The sequence below is a fragment of the Polypterus senegalus genome, chromosome 10 (assembly GCF_016835505.1).
Source record: "Polypterus senegalus isolate Bchr_013 chromosome 10, ASM1683550v1, whole genome shotgun sequence".
NCBI lineage: Eukaryota > Metazoa > Chordata > Cladistia > Polypteriformes > Polypteridae > Polypterus > Polypterus senegalus.
The window spans coordinates 141,750,615-141,767,646 of NC_053163.1; the positions used below are offsets into that span (position 1 = coordinate 141,750,615).

General features: G+C 44.2%; 1 protein-coding gene across 1 annotated transcript in view; it reads right to left on the reverse strand.

The window, feature by feature from the left end:
* LOC120537741 (leucine-rich repeat and immunoglobulin-like domain-containing nogo receptor-interacting protein 3) overlaps positions 1-13,372 on the reverse strand; it is a 64,110-nt gene extending 50,738 nt beyond the window's left edge. The window contains exon 1 of the mRNA XM_039766906.1: positions 12,989-13,372. The gene's annotated coding sequence lies outside the window, so the exon portion shown is untranslated. The remainder of the gene's footprint in view (positions 1-12,988) is intronic.
* Positions 13,373-17,032: the final 3,660 nt, after the last annotated feature.

The following is a 17,032-nucleotide window of genomic DNA, read 5'->3' on the forward strand; positions in this document are numbered from 1 at the left end:
CGGAGCAGCGGCTAAGACACTGGGCTTTAAAGCACATGGCCCACTCTGACCGCCACCTCACTCTGTGACCCTGAGGGATCCTCGCTTTATACATAAGCCAAACATGTCATTAAAACAGGCAAAGAGCGACGATACAGCACAGCAGAAACATTTTGGGCAAAATGAACATGAAGAAATAGTGTAAGTGACAATAAGATACAATTAGGTAGCAAATAAAAAATAATGTGCAAACCAAAAGGGATTGAAACAATAAAAAGTAAAAATGGATTACTGGCAAATAAAAAATAATACAAAAATTGCAAAGTAAAATAAAAGGTTTCTGACATTTGACAATGATAAAAGATTTGAAGAGAAGAAGGGGTGGGGCAAACAGGGAATAAGGAAAGGGGAGGAGAAAATAAAGAATAAAAAAGGGGAGGGGCAAATAGAGAAAGAAAATTTAGAGGAGCAAATAAATAATAAAAGGGAGGGGCAAAAATAAAATAAAAAGGGAATAATATACAGGGTATAATAAAATGGGTGGAGCAAACAGAATAATAAAAGGGAAGAGACAAATAAAGAATACTAAAATATTAAAACATAAAATAAAATGTTGCTATAATTTGACAATGATAAAAGATTACAGGAGAAAAAGGGGTGGAGCAAAAAGTGAATAAAAAAGGGGAGGAGAAAATAAATAATAATAATAAATGGGAGGGGCAATTAAATAATAAAAGAGGTAGGACCACTAGAGAATAATAAAACTGAGAGGAGCAAATAAATCTATACTAATAAAAGGCAAAGCCCTCACTGACTGACTGACTCACTCACTCATCACTAATTAATGAAAGGCTGAAATTTAGCAGGCTCATTCCTTACAGCTTACTTACAAAAGTTGGCCAGGTTTCATTTCGAAATTCTACACGTAACGGTCATAACTGGAACCTACTTTCGTCCATATACTGTAATAGACTGCAGCTCAGTGGCCGTGTGAAGCGGAGTTGCATCTCGCATCATCATGACTCCCACGTAATTGAGTGCCTGCCCATATAAGGTAAATATTCGCGGGTGAAGGACTGTGCTTAGCATATTCATAAGTGCAGCTACTGCGGAAACCCTCCCTCAGTGAAAGTGCGAGAGAAACTTTTAAGTGCCGGGTCTGAGCTAAAATGAAATAAAGCCGAGGACATTGCAAGATCGCACAAGATATTCGCGAGATACAACTTTAATGAAAAGACGCAGGGTACAAAGCCTTGATGCTAAAGACCTGGCGAAGTCATGCCTTCTCTGCTGGCCTAAAAAAATATCTGAATCAGAAACTGATGTTAATTATATTTTGTCCATGAATACTTATTTAATAATTCCATATAGTCTGTCCGCTTCATTTCATAGCTTTTCCGATGGTTGTGCTGCTTCCAGACATGTATTTTCGTATTAAAGCATTTAACCAATCACATTTCAGCCATCATTTGTTGCCAGGCAGAGAGGCTTTCACAATCTGTTGTGGAGGCACTCTAACACAGAATAAATGTTGATTAACCTGTTGCTTCAACCAATCAGATTCTGAGTTGGTGTCAGTAGGGCCCTCTAGCAGGCGTACGGCAACGTCACCATATTCAGATCCATTGATTGGATAGAAGCCGATATGAGGAACTCTCCGAGGCCACTGAACGCACCGCAAGCGCGCACTACGGCCAACTCCATGGCAGGATTCTGGACAATATTTGCCATACAAAAACCAGATTTCAAGACCACGAAAACCTGATGTTTGTCACGTTCCTCGAGCCCCAGAAGTTTCGGGAATACAAGAAAAATTTCATGCATGCAGCCTTCTCCAGTTTAACACAAGAGCCACGGAGCGCTTTTTGATCTGTCTCGGCTAAAAACAGAACTGACTGTAATGTATGCCATGGATGATTTTGCAGGAAAATCTCCCACTGATCTCCTTGACTTCCTTCATCAGAAAAATCTGAATGAGAGCATGGGGCAGCTGTTCACATTGGTATATTTGGCGGTGAGCATTCCCGTGTACACTGCGTCTGTCGAGTGGACATTTTCAGTCCTAAAGCGAATTAAAACTTATGCCAGAAATACGACAGGGCAGTTTCGACTTTCAGCATTAGCTTCGATGGCGATAGAAAGTGAGGTTTTGATGGAACTGAAGCGCACGGATAATCCGTACGACACAGTAATTGAACTGTTTTTGAGGAAAGAGAGGACGATGGATTTTGTTTACAAATAATCCGAATTTTTGGTGAGTAAAATGTTGCGATTTTCCTAAATAATATTGCAAGTTTATGAGTTATTATTGATGTTTTTATGTGTGTCGCGGCTGAGGCTGCAGTAGAAAGGAACTTGTTCACCCCTGGTTTGTCTATTCAATAAAGGCATTTATTGTGGCTACAGGAGTTGTCTATCTGCGATGCAGTGGCTCTTTATACTGTATTTCTGCATATTAAGATGGTTTTTATAACCATAAATTCGTTTTTGAGGGGCGGGTTGATTCAGACGGAGCACTACTGAAGGCCTAGGTGTGAGATGCACGGTCCGCCACTGGACCAGATGATACGTAAATTTGATGAACATTACAACCCGAAAATAAACAAAACTGTAGAGAGGTTCAGATTATACTTCTCCGAGTGCATCTCTCTAAACCCTCCATGCGGGAACATTATCATAAGACTTAACAACCTTATTGTTACACCTTCTACGTGCACCGAACTGTCCTTATTACGAAGTCTTCCTTGCTTTACCGCTGGCTGCTTCTTTCCATTCACCTTCCTAGCTCTTTATTTAAACAGTTTTTCTTCTAACTTTTCCACTCCTTTGCTGTCTTCTCCCTTTTCGTTCAAAATACACGCCTCCTTGCCTTTTTTCAGTCAGCTCCCCTTACGTCACACCATGGTACGTTTAGCACAAGTTAATACCGGGAATGCCTGTTAAACATCTTAGATTCACGAGTAGTGATTTGAGTAGTGAACACCTCGATGAATGAAACCTGTCATCTTTACAACGGTTGACAAACACGGAATGTAACTTGAACACAACACGTCCTCCAAATACGAACCTGATTGAAAGAAATAATGATAATCAAATCCTTGATGACAGCAACACTCATAACAGTCACAAAACAATTACATTGACAATCATGTTACGTTATTTTGAAAATGTTTCCTTTTCTTTTTCATAACTTCTTTAACAAACTACTTCTCCACTGTGAAGTGCGGGTATTTTGCTAGTAATAATAATAAAAGGAGAAGGATACATTGGAAATAATAAAAGGAAGGAATAAATAATAATAAAAGGGAGGGGCAAAAATGAAACATAAAAGGGAAGAACACATAGGGAATAATAAAAGTGGCGAGACAAATAATGAATATTAAAATATTACAACATAAAATGAAATGGTGCTGTCATTTGGCAATGACAAAAGATTACAGGAGAAAAAGTGAAGAAAGTAGGAAATAATAAAAGCAAATAAAGAATGAAATGTTTAAGGCAAATAGAAACAAAAGCAGAATAAAAGTGGAGGAGCAAATGAAGAATAATAAAGAAGAGGTGCCAAAAGGGGCATAAAAGGGGAGAGCTAATGAAGAATACTAAAATATTTCAAGGTAAAATAAAATGGTGCTGTCAACTGGCAAAATAAAAAAAAATAGACAAGAAAAAGGGTGGAGCAAAGATATGGATAATAAAAGGGGTGGGAACAACACCGAATAGTAAAAGGAGAGGAGAAAATAAATAATAATAATAAAGGGGAGGAGCATATAAAGGATAATAAATAGAAAATAATAATCAAAGGGGTGTGGCAAATAAATAAAAGGTGAAAGATAAACAGGGAATAACAAAAGGAGTGAAGCAAATACAGAACGATAAAATGGGTGGAGCAAATAGCAGATAATAATGGAGGATTAAATAGACAATAAAAATTAGAAAAGGGGAAGAACATATAGGGAATATTAAAAAGGGGAGAGGCAAACAGAGAATAATAAAATGGGAGGGGCAGAAAAGAAAATAATAAATGTGCTGTGGGAAAAGCAATAAGAAAATAATAAGAGGAAATAAAGAGTAATAAGAGGGGAGGGGCAAACAGAGAAAACTAAAAGGTCAGCATAAAAAAAGGAGGTGGATAAATAGAAAATACCAGCCTGGGGGAAAATTCAATAAAGAAGCGAGGAAACTGTTATAGAATATAATGCAAACAGAAAAGAACAAAACAAAGGGAATTAAATGGATGATTTAATATTTAAGTTAATTTCTTAAATAGGCAGGTGTTACACAGTAAAAAGCTTTGAAATATCAAATAAAAGTGAAAAATGGTAATGAAAAACAAAATGCTGCTCCAGAAGATCATATTCCTCTCCATTTACAGAATGCAGACTGACATGTTTTATTAGTCTCGTACATCCATTTACTCATTTTTTTAGCTTTCGGTTTATTGAAGCCCCTTTGAACATACCTACCATTAAGCTACCACTATCAGACCCTACCTCGAACATCCACAGTTCAAAGCTGATTGACTGGGAGCTTAATGCCCCCCTTGTGGACTGTCATGAAACTAATAGCATCAAAACTTGATCCTCAGAAAAGGGAGGGGGGTGTGAATTTAATGCCTCTGTGAATGACTTCAAGGGAGACCCCGATCAGCATCACAGGGGTCACTAAAGGTGGGAAAGGCCTTTCATCTGAAGGCTGATGGCTCACTAAGTGGGCTAATATGCACGCAATACCTGATAGGGGGCTGACAGGGTGGGCTGCGAGGGACTGTCCTGCCAGGTGGTGGACTCAGATTCACAGTGCTAAAGAAAGTCACACTCGGGGCTGGGAAAGAAAAATCAATTTTGTTTTCTACAAAGAAGAGAGAAATGTTAATGCTTGGAAGCTCTAATGCACATCTCTCACAACTGCCGGCAGCTCTGGCTGATCTGCAGATACTTGTCTAAGAAAAAAAAAAAAAGATTATCCGCACTGTAAAAGATACGATAAAGCAGCTGAAATGTCAAAAAAAAAAAAGCCATCAGTCACTGACCCCCGGAGTGCTGAGTGACCTGAACAGGGTGCTGCTTGGACTTGGCACGGACATAAAGTGCAGTCCGGTCACCAGTTCCCGTGGGAGACAGAGAAGCAAATGAGCAGCAGCAGTGAAGTGAATACAAAGAAGGTGAAATAAAAAATAAATAAAAAAGAGCGCGTGATCAAGAAAGGGCCAAGCAAACAGGCAGGGAATTAGAGCGGGCGCTGGAGTCCCGACGTGCCTCACCGCTTCATTACGAACTCCTCTTCTGTTTTAGCAAGTGGGCAAAATCAAATGTTGTATCCATGCTGCTTTTCCTTCAACTTCCTAAAGACACGTGTTGGATTACCTATCAATCTCATATATGGGATTATGTGTCTGTGCCCAGCAATGGACTGGCACCTCATTCCACTCCCAAACTAGATTAAATACAATTAAAAAAAATGACGCCATCAATCGAGAATTATATCAAGCGGCCAGTAGTCATAAACAAGCAGTTGTGGGTATGGTGGCACCATTAATCTTTTCATTCCATTCTCAGGTAGGCAAGCATGGTAATAATAAACCTTGAGAAACAACAACCATGCAGTCATCAAGGACCCCCAGCCTCATGGGCCCTGGTGCAGCTGCCTCACCAGAACTGCCTGTAGTTATGCCACAGTGTATGGGGTGTGAAAAGGGGCACAGTACCTATAACTGACTTACTCACATTAACCAACAAGGTTTACAATAAGAAGATGTCCAGCTCTGCATCAAAGACCCCCAAGTAATACACATTGTTGAGCACCACACACACACACAGATATATGCTCCAGGCTAGAAGCATTCAACAGAACTGTAGTATCGCTATTCTGGTAGGAAGAGCCAATATGGGAAATAATCTAGAAGAATCTGCTGAAATCGGCCAGAAAACCACCAGAGTAGGCTAACAACAGCCCCCCGAAAAGAAAGCTGCTTAGATTGCTGGAAACGTTCTGAAGGCAACCGACTCACATCTAAATATTCTAGAAATATAAACCAGGCATTTTCTGCCAATATTCTGAAACAGACAGTGGACCCCCTGTAGTGACACTCTAATAGGAGGTGCAGGAAGGCAGAACGAGCTGTGAGACAGTGGTGGCAATGATCTAGAAAGGGAAGCCAGAAGGCAGCGAAAATGAACAGCAGGGGGGTGACAGCAGAAATACTGTGGGAATAGTAACAGAATTCCAGGACAAAGCATTACACTGCTGTGGGAATGTTCTACAAGGTGGTGCCGGAGTGTGTATAAGTGCGAGAGTGTGTGAGTGCAGTAGTCAAACACGGGAGAAAGAGTGTCCAGAGCCCAGGACAGACGTTTCACAAAGAGGAGCCAGACGGCAGTACGTAGAACTCGTCTTGATGGTGACGTGGGGCAGCAGTAGAACTCATCTAGACAATGGTGTGGGACAACAACAGAATCTCATATACACCAAAGTGTGGGAATGCAGTAGAACTCATCTTGATGATGGTGAGGGACAGCAGTAGAACTCATCTTGATGTTGACCTGGGGCAGCAGTACAACTCACCGTGATGATGGTGTGGGGGCAACAACAGAATCTCATCTAGATCACAGTCTCTTAAACTTTTTTATATCTTTGATAATCATAGCATGGGGACGGTGTCCCCCTTTGAGAATCATGATAGATCGTCACAGCTGCTCACAGGAGAACTGTGGATGATTGTCAGAAGCAGGCGTTATCGAGGACAGTGCAACATCGATTGCTTAATTGCCATCTACTTCACAAACCATGCATGGTCCAATACCATTAAATACAATAGTAACTCATGACCCATTGATGATGGCAACTCACACTTTAAGAAAGCCAGATCTAGATGATGGTGTGGGACAGTTGTAGAATTCATCTAGAGGAATGTCCTACGAGGAGGTGTTGGCCTGAAGAGGAATTATTATTATGATAATGATTCGAGGAGAGCTGCCGAAAAAATATCCCAAAAAGAGATGAACCCAAAAGGTGCCACAATCCAAACAGTCGGAAAGCGGCGTTAGACTCGAGAACAGGGGCCATAATGCAGGAGTGGAAGGTCTTTGTTTCATACCCCTGCCTGGGCACTGACAGTGTAGAGTCTACACATTCGGCCTGCGTCTTTGTATGAATTTCCTCAAATTTTTCTTTCCTGTCTTTCTAAATTTACCCATTATGAGTGATTAAAGCCATATGTATTTGGGGGCTGTGATGGACTGGCACACCTTCTTGTGCCCAATGCTTTCAAAACAGGCACCAAGTCCCCACTACCCTAAACTCTATAAGTGGGTTAGCAAACAGAAGGATGGCAGCAGACTGCGGTAGAAAAGATGGAAGGTGTGGTAGTCATCTCTAGGAGGATGCATACCAGGCGAACATTCTAGAACAGTGGATCCTAATCTTCTTTTTCTTGTGACCTAATTTTGCCTTTTTTGAGTGTTTGCGACCACTGAGCGTCATCCTAGGGGATCCATCCCCCTTGGAGAATTGTCATTATGGGATGGGGGGGGTCGTTGTTTGTTTCCCTTTGGAGAATCGCCTGCCATGGAATGGCCCTCCCTTTCTTTCTCCTTATTAGTGGTGACCCATCACAAACCCTTTGTGACCCTTTCCCATTCTGTACTATTGCGATTCAGTGTGACCCAAATTCAGACATCCCCATAGCTTGAGAAGCATTGTTCTAGAAAGAACCTCAGAAGAGTAATACAATACTGTAGGACACATTTTCAGACCGCACTAGAAATATTCTGGAAAGCAGTAATATGCTGAATAGGAGAAGGTGCCACCTTTCTAGAAGGAGGTACCAAACTGAATGAGACCCCATTTCCTGAAGCTGAGGTGCTGCTGTAGAATTATTCCAGAAAGAAGCTGGAGGGCTGTGGCTGCCATGCAGAGGAACAGTAGCTCACCACGAGGAGGACAGGGTGATGAACACAACATGGCGGTGGTGGGCTCGAGGAACAGCACAGCAACTCGCTGTCGATGTGTAAAGGCAGTTCGGAGAGCAGCCTGATGAGGTGGCTGCCAGCTTAGTTTATGCTCCTTATGGTTTTGGTGGCATTTATAGAAAGCTCCTTCCTGGCTTATCTGCTGCGCACTCCACACAGCCGCAATCTCTCTGAAACAAACGGCCACTATTCAGGCAGGCAAAGCCACAAATCACTTCCGATCACGTCTGCTGAAAAACTCTCAAGTCACATCTTTCCCGGGGTAAGAGGAGCATTTTTCACTGCAAATGCACCCTGACTGTGGTTTGGGGGGCAATGAAACACTCATGTCATTTGCATAATTTGATACTAATTGAACCATATTTGAACATTTGTGGAGCTTTTATTAGCAAATCTGACGTGAAAGCAGCTTGGGCTGAAGGCCTGCTGACGAAACGGCCTAGAAAATCAAACGCTACCAGTGAGCCGTAAAGAATGAAAGCATCAAACAAGACAAAAGGGAAATGTCCACAAAAATTAGAGGCGCCAGGACGACATTGAGGAGCTGCACCTAAACCAGCTAGGCCCGCTCGAGCGGCACCGAGTTTGAACATCGTGGACTTTGATTCGTCTGCCCCTCAGCAGCTCAACGGTCCAATCACATCATGCAGAATGTTGCAAAAAAAAAAAGTAAAAATCAGTCGCCATCAGTAAGGCCGGCAGACATGCGGGGCTTTGGTGAGACAGAAGCGCTGGGGCGCCACGGCTGGCACTGCGACAGTGTCTCCTTCTGCTTTTGTAGGGGCTGGCATCTTTATGGCCTCTTCTCTGTCTTATTTTATATAGTGCCTTTCGGGCCCCAGTGCAACTCAGTCATGGAGAGCAGAGGCTCGGAGGCCAAAGATAAGTGCAGATCTGAGGTACCCAAATCCTGGCACAGGCTGCCTGCCTCTCCTTTTCCTAGGGGTTCTGATTTCACGACAGAAGGACAGCATTTGGTGCCCTTCAGGTTGGCATTGCACTTTACAGCCATTGTGCGTTCCAAGGGAAACGCTTGACTCACAAATGGCATCTTTAGTGAGCCTCAAACAGAGGAGTGTGCAATCGTGAGAGAACCTGGTGGCTTGGGGCCACAATGGCAGGAGCTAAACCCACCCCGGTATTCCTCAACCTCCCATTCTCGTCAGACACTGAAGATTAGCTCAGCACAGTCTGCAGGGGCCACTGGGTATGCCATCTGATAAAATCAAAGGGGTTACTCTTTGGTGGCAGCCTTGTCACCAGGTGGGTGACACTGTTCTTTCACTGCCACTGATGGGAGCAAAGAATTCACAGTTTATGTTGCATTCAAGAGATACAAAAAATGATGTCACGTGGTCCTGGGCGTGACTTATGCCACTCACGAGAGAGTGTGTGTCCTAGGAGTGTGTGCGTGGAAGTGCTAGGGTGTAAACTGTGCATTAAAAGACTAAGTGTAATCAGGGGAGAGTGTTTGTGTCTGAATAGTGGCAGAGGAGTGGACCGTCCATGCACGAGAGTACCAGAGTAGAAATGTATGTGTGTAAAGACACTGGGTGTGTTAAGGGGAAAGAGAGAGAGGGTGTGTTTGTATGTGTCCAACAAGTGTAAGAGTGACAGAGGAGTGTGCACACAAGAGAGTACTGGGGTGGAAAATGTGAGGGTGTCAAAAAACAGAGAGATAGTGTGTCCGAGAAGTGCGAGAGTGACACAGGAGTGTGAACTAGGGTGTAAACTGTGCAGCAGAAGGCTAGGTGTATTCAGGGGAGAGTGCACATGTCTGAAGAGTGACAGAGGAGTGTGCACACGTGAGTGTGCTGGGGTGGAAAGTGTATATGTGTCAGAATTAATGTGTGTATGTCTGGGGAGTATATAAGTGGCAAAAGAGTGTGAGAGTGATGGAGGAGTGTGCGTACATGAGAAGGCAAGGATGGAAACTGGGCATTAGAGACAAAGTGTATTCAGGGTAGAGTGCAGGCGTCCGAAGAGCTTGAGAGTGGCAGAGGAGTGTACTGTCCATGCATGAGTTTACCAGAGAAGAAACTATGTGTGTGTAAAAACACTGTGTGTGTACATTGGAAAGAGATAGTGTGTGTGTGTGTGTGTGACAGAGGAGTGCGGACACATGAGAGTACTGGGGTGGAAAATGTGAGGGTGTCAAAGAACTGGGTGTGAGCAGGCAGGACAGAGACAGAGTGTGTGTGTCTGTGTGTGTAGGTGTGTGTCCAAAACGTGTGACCGTGAGAGAGGAGTGCGTGCACATGAGAATACTAGAAGGCTGGGTGTATTCAGGGGAGAGTGCACATGTCCGACGAGTGTCAGAGCGACAGAGGAGTGTGAGGATATCAAAAGACTTGGTGTGTACAGAGAAGAGAGAGAGTGTGTGTCCAAGGAATGTGAAAGTGACTGATGAGTGTACATACACGAGAGGACTGGTGGAAATTGTGTATCTGTCAGAATTTGTGTGTGCATATGTGGAATGTCAGAGTGATAGAGGAGTGTGCAGACATGAGCGTGAATGGAAGTGTGTGTGGAAGTGTTTGAATGACTCTGTGTGTGTGTGTGTGTGTGTGTGTGTGGTGCATTTGAGTAAAGGTATCTGCCCCTGTATTGGAGGAGTGTGTGTGTGTCTGTGAGAGTGTGTGAGTGTGTTCACAAACATCAAAGGAATGGCAATGCCTACGACTGTCGGAGGGCCAGTGTGTGCTCCGTGAGGGACTGTGAATGGAACAATATGAGATTGCCTCAGGTGTGTGTGTGTGTGTGTGTGTGTGTGTGTGCTCTCACGTCTCAGGAGCACAAGTGTGAGACCATCAAAGCAGTACACATAAGAAAGAGTGCAAGTCCACCTTCATGCGAGTGTGCTGAAGATTGTGCATATGGGAGCCCCAGACAAGTAGGAGTGTGTGCATCAGGGTGTTAGAGAAGTGTGCTTGTGCAGGGGTGTGCAGACCTGGCACCAGAGTGAACGGATCAGAGGCACTCAAGTACATATGGAAGTACGCGGGGTGAGGAGTGTGCAGCGGTGTGTGTGTGTTTGCGTGGTGTGCCAGCGTACAGAGTGTGCGGACCACTGTGGGTTAAGAGTGTGTGTGTGTGTGTATGAGTGAGAGGGGGTGGGGAAGTGGCGCTCACAAGCGTTCCTCTTTCGGCGCTGGAAGCTCACAAGATCCCTCTGGAATTTGGGGCCACTCTCTTTTTTAAGTCCTGATTAGCTCGGTGTGCCCATTTTAGCCGCTTGCTCTGGCTGTGGCACAGCAAAGGAAGAACAAAGCAGCATCACAACAGGCACAGCACAATGACACAGAAATATTCTTGCTGGGCGCCTGGAGGGCTGCACACATGAAGCTTTGACCTTGTTAGATCTCACTGCCAGCGGCAAACGGATGCCAGCCAGGCTCACCTGAGCTGAAAGGAAGAAGAAAGAAATGGAAATGGGAGACATAGCTGGGGCACGGGCACCTTGTCAAAAAACAAAACCAAACATGTCCCCTTCAGCAGTCAGTCAGCCAGTGGGAGCACCTCATGTCCAAATCACACCTCGACCGCGGCGTCCAACATCAGGGACACAGGAGTGGAACCCACCACGTCCTGACCAGTCTGACTGTACTGGCAAACACAGCTGAGCCGCTCCAGTGAGTGGTGCAATATTGGTGGATGTGGTAGGATAGACAGTCCAGTTAAAATGGCTCAGCAGTTAGTACATGTTAAGGCCTGGGTTCAAATCCTGGTCTGTCCATCGTATGAGTTTTCTCCCCATAAAGTAAAGGTTATCTGCCACTGTATGCTGCCATGCTCTGCGATGGACTGGCATTCCTTCCAGGGGTTGGTTGCTGGGACTGCCAATAAAGACTCTGATGCCCTGTGACTCTAACATAGAATTCAAAATGGAAGGATGCACCTTGATTAGCTCAGCTACATTATTAATTGCAAAAGGAAAAAATCTTCCAATAACGCCATACCAGTACAAAGAAAAGGAAAAATCATCCAGCTTATTCCCTGACTATGACTGGTCGGTCCCACTATACTGGGAAAAAGGATTGGAAACATTCACTGTTCAAATCGTCACCAGTTTAGCCATACTGGAAAGCAGAGGAAACAGCTTAAGTCCAACCTCAACCAAACTAGCCAGCTAACTGTACTGAAATATGCAAAAAGACCCCAAGTTATTGTGCACACTGCCATACTGGGTGGCAGCATGTAAAGTCTCCCCAGTGACATCTTGACTAGCCTGGTTACACTGGGAAGCAGCAAATAAACATCACCCATTCATTGGGTTGATCCATCCATTTGTCAAACAGTTTATCCAAATGAGGGTCTTTGGGCGTCCCTGCCTCGCTTTCAAACCACCTCAGCCATCTCACCCACAATGGCATGCAAAAACGCTAACACCTCCACTTCATCTGCATCTCATCACCCAATTCTGGTTTACTGGGATGCAAGTGGAAAGCACCCACCCAGTTATACATCACCACAACTGTGTCCTCACCCCAGAGTATAAAACAAAAGAAGGTCACCACCTCAGTGTGCACCACAGACACCTTGACCAGATCACTAATCAGGGACTGAGGCGACCCAGTGGGGCTGGCGCGTGTTGAATGACAAACGGAGACACAGCTGAGCAGCATCAGTCGGCTTGGCTGTGCAGATCCACTGGCACGAGCAGCGAGTGCAGCAGCTTCTCGGCCAGCTAAGGTTACAGGGCGACAAAACTGACCCCAGTCATAGCCGCGAAGTTATTCTTCAGAGAGGTCTCCCAGTCTGATCCCATTAAGCCCACCGCCAGTGTGAGTGAGGAGCAGAGCGGAGTACCTCCGACCGGCACTTGTCACCCCAGGCACTCCGTCTGTGTTATTTAGACGTGGCTCCTTCAGTGGCGCCTTAGAAGACGTTCCAGTGCCGACCAGCACTTTGTCACCCTGGACGGACGAGCACCTTGATTTGTAAAAGGCAGGTAGCGCGCCAAGCACCCCAGTAGAAGCCATCACCCTCAAGGATACCTCTAGTACGCAACATTTACCCTAAGAGAACGCCGGACACCTTACCCTGGACAGGCGCCCACACTGGCTATCCACATCGACATCTGTCGCTCTGGTCAGTCGCGTCCGTCTCTCTCTTCAGCCCCACCGGCTTTTCTTGCGCAGACTGTTATCGCTCACTGCGCTCCCTCCGCTCGCTTTAGCAGCCCGGACGAGGGGGTCACGGCGCTGTCTCGTCGCTGCTGCGAGAAGGTCCGACTCGTTTCGACGCTTCGCTCGCATGCAAGGTCCATCTCTCAGGCTGGCTGTCCCGTCAGTCTCTGTGATACCGACGGACAGGCGAGTAAACGGCCAGTCTGCCTGCTGCCTCCAGTCTCCAGCGCTCGCTTCTCAACTTGTGCACAGCGGCAATGGCTCAGGGATCCTCTCAAAAGTGCGCAAAGGGATCAAATACGTGCGCGCACGTCTGAGAACAGAATTAACGGAAAGAGCCGGGATGCCCAGGATCGACCTGAAACAGACAGTCGAGCAGATTATTTACGTAGATGACTATAAAAATGTATGTACAGAATAATTACAACGCAAAGAGCGTGAGCTGAAACACAGACTTAAAAAATCTGACTGTAAATCAGCAGATGTATCACAAATATTACATGGCATCCTCTGTTTGATTGGATCTATCTATCTATCTATCTATCTATCATGTTGCATCTGTATGCTTAAATCATTACAATTATTTTTTCCTTTGTCATACAACACTCGATAATGCAGAATGACAGAATTCTATGAATGTTTTGCAGATGTATTAAAAATGAAAAAAGAATGAAGAATCCCATTGACACAAGTCATCCAGACCTTTTACTCAGTGCTTCATTAAATAGCTCCTTCTGGCAGCGTTTCCAGCCTGGAGTGTCCTTGGTTTTGACATAACAAGCTTTATACTCCTGGATTTGGGGTTTTTTCTTGCATTCTTGTATGTAGATCCTCTCACGCTGGATGGAGACCATCAGTGGACAGCGGTGTTCAGGTCTCAAGAGATGTTCAGTTGGTTTCAAGTTTGGGTCCTGGCAGGGCCACCCCCTCGAAACCTCTGCAGTTTGCATACCAGGAGAAGGTGGGAGCCGAGGATGCCATCATCTACAGTATATGCTACACTGATCCCTCTCCCACTTGGACAGAGGCAGTGGTGCTGTAAGAATTATGTTTCTGGACTTCTCTAGCACCTTCAACACCATCCTACTCTGCCCCTTAAGGACAAGCTGACAGAGATGGGAGTAGATTCATACCTGGTGGCATGGATCATGAACTATCTTACAGACAGACCTCGGTATGTGCATCTCGGGAACTGCAGGTCTGACATTGTGGTCAGCAACACAGGAGCGCCGCAGGGGACTGTACTTTCTCCGGTCCTGTTCAGCCTAAATACATCAGACTTCCAATACAACTCGGAGTCCTGCCACATGCAAAAGTTCGCTGAAGACACTGCTATTGTGGGCTGCATCAGGAGTGGGCAGGAGGAGGAGGAGTATAGGAACCTAATCAAGGACTTTGTTAAATGGTGCGACTCAAACCACCTACAACTGAACACCAGCAAAACCAAGGAGCTGGTGGTGGATTTTAGGAGGCCAAGGCCACTCATGGACCCCGTGATCATCAGAGGTGACTGTGCAGAGGGTGCAGACCTATAAATACCTGGGAATGCAGCTGGATGATAAATTGGACTGGACTGCCAATACTGGTGCTCTGTGTAAGAAAGGTCAGAGCCGACTATACTTCCTTAGAAGACTGGCGTCCTTCAACATCTGTAATAAGATGCTGCAAATGTTCTATCAGACGGTTGTGGCGAGTGCCCTCTTCTACGCGGTGGTGTGCTGGGGAGGCAGCATAAAGAAGAAGGATGCCTCACGCCTGGACAAACTGGTGAGTTAGACAGGCTTTATTGTAGACATGGAGCTGGACAGTTTGACATCCGTGGCAGAGTGATGGGCGCTGAGCAGGCTCCTGTCAATCATGGAGAATACACTGCATCCACTGAACAGGATCATCTCCAGACAGAAGAGCAGCTTCAGCGACAGACTGCTGTCATCGTCCTGCTCCACTGACAGACTGAGGAGACCCCACACTATGTGACTCTTCAGTTCCACCCTGGGGAGTAAATGTTAACGTTATACAAAGTTATTGTCTGTTTTACCTGCATTGTTATCACTCTTTAATTTAATATTGTTCTTTATCAGTATGCTGCTGCTGCTGGAGTATGTGAATTTCCACTTGGGTTTAATAAAGTATCTATCTATCTATCTATCTATCTATCTATCTATCTATCTATCTATCTATCTATCTATCTATCTATCTATCTATCTATCTATCTATCTATCTATCTATCTATCTATCTATCTACTCCGCCAAGGAGCCCAGAGTAGTGGAGTGTTCCAGTGAGGCCTATCCAACTGGAAGTTTCTCCCATCTCCACACAGGTTCTCTGGAATGTAGCCAGAGTGACCATTTGGTTCTTGGTCACCTTTCTTACCACAGCCCTTCTCCAATGACTGCTCAGTTTGGCTGGGTGATCAGCTCTAGGAAGAGTCATGGTTGCTTCAAACATCTGTTGAAGAAGTTTGGAGGCCACTGTGCTCTTGGAAACCATACATGTTGCAGGATTTTTTTTCTGTAGCCCTCCCCAGATCTGTGCCTTGGCTCCATTCTGTCTCTAAGCTCAGCAGGGTTTTCCTTCATTCTCATGGCATTGTTTTTGCTCAACTGTGAGACCTTCTATAGACATGTGTGTGCCTTTCCTAACATTACTAAATCAATTGAATTGACAATAGGTGGACTTCAAATAAGATGTAGAAACATCTCAATAAAGATCAATAGAATGGGAGGCACTGGAGCCAAATGTCAAGTGTCAGAGCAAACGTTCTAAATACTCAAATCAATGTGATTGCACAGTAAATATTTCTAACATCCTGTTTTCACTTGTCATTTAGGGGTATTGAGTGCTGCTCTATCTATCTATCTATCTATCTATCTATCTATCTATCTATCTATCTATCTATCTATCTATCTATCTATCTATCTATCTATCTATCTATCTATCTATCTATCTATCTATCTATCTATCCAATTCAAATCACTTTTGTATTTTGTTCCCCATTGTGACTGCATTTTCAGATATTCTACTTTAATGGTAATACGTTCAAAGGTAAAATGCAATTATAAACGTCACAGATTATGAACTACAAAATAATACACATAAAGACAGAGATTGGTTTAAACACACAGTAAAACAAAGCAGTTTGAAACTGATTAACATAAATGGATCCCCACAATATGTGCTCTTTAACATTATTGTTCTACTATGACCAGTTGACAATGGAGAAGAGGTAAATAAAAATTCCCAGCCTGGAGACCATTTTCCATGTGCAGGAAAATTGCTTGAAGTGGAACAGTAGCATCAAGTGCCACAGTAGGATACTTGGAAGAGAAACAGAATAGAGGAGGGTTAGCTGTGAGTGGTTCAGTATATATATATAAAACTAAAGAGAAACTATACATATATATTAATTCTTTATTTGCAAAATTACTAAATGCTCTACTTATCCCTTTCCATAAAAACACAAAAACTTTTTAAACGCATAAATATTAGAAGAAAAGAAGTATGATAAACAAGAGGAGACCATTCAGTCCATCTAATAACTAAGCTGTCCTGATATCACATCCAGAATTTTCTTAAAACTTGTGAAGGTTTCTGCTTCAGCTCCATATCTTGGTAGTTTACTCTAGAGTCCCACAACTCTTTGCATACAGAAGTGGTTCCTGGCTTCAGTTTTATATGCACTTCACCCTAAATCTCCTCTAGGTGTCCAAGAGTATGTAATTCATCCTTTAGTTGAAAGAATATTGTTGGATCTTTGAGTATTTTAAAGGTCTGGATTACGTCCCCACGCAGTCTCCTCTGTTTGAGACTAAACAGGTTTAATTCTCCGAGTCTGTCGCAGTACGACTTGTCCTTAAGTCCCATGATGCACTTGTTTGCTCTTCTGTGCACAACTTCAAGTGCTGCTAAGTCCTTCTTGTAGTGTGTGGACCAGAACTGCACACAACACTCCAGAC